Consider the following 471-nt stretch of genomic DNA (forward strand, 5'->3'; position numbering starts at 1 on the left):
GTGATTCAGCGTGGATGTCTGTGTGAGGCAAAACTCACGTGCGCATACGTCGGGTGTCCTCGCCTGACACAACTTCAGGCTACAGTGGTCTCTATGGTTACACAAAATGATATAAGTGAGAGAGGATGGGTTGCTCTAAGTTAGAAATAAAGAGGGGGGGCTGCGCCTGCTCTCGTTTCTGCGGCTTTCCCACGTGCGCTCGTGTAAAGCGTCTGTCTGGCGCTCTTATCGGCCTTCTGTTCGCTTGTCTCTCAGCTCAGGTGGCAAAGGATACGATGAAGTGGGCCCAATTTATGTAACTCGGCCATGATGTACCGGTACCACATACGGTGTTTTCACCCGCACGCATCTTTAAAAATCAGACAAGCACTCCCGGCAGACACATCGCTGTCTGGCACGTCCCTGTGTCACCATGGAAACCCAGCATCAGGTCAGGAATTGTTGGTCCTAGACGCTTGTAGAGCACAAACA

The sequence above is a fragment of the Vanacampus margaritifer genome, chromosome 3, assembly GCF_051991255.1.
Source record: "Vanacampus margaritifer isolate UIUO_Vmar chromosome 3, RoL_Vmar_1.0, whole genome shotgun sequence".
Taxonomy (NCBI): Eukaryota; Metazoa; Chordata; class Actinopteri; order Syngnathiformes; family Syngnathidae; genus Vanacampus; species Vanacampus margaritifer.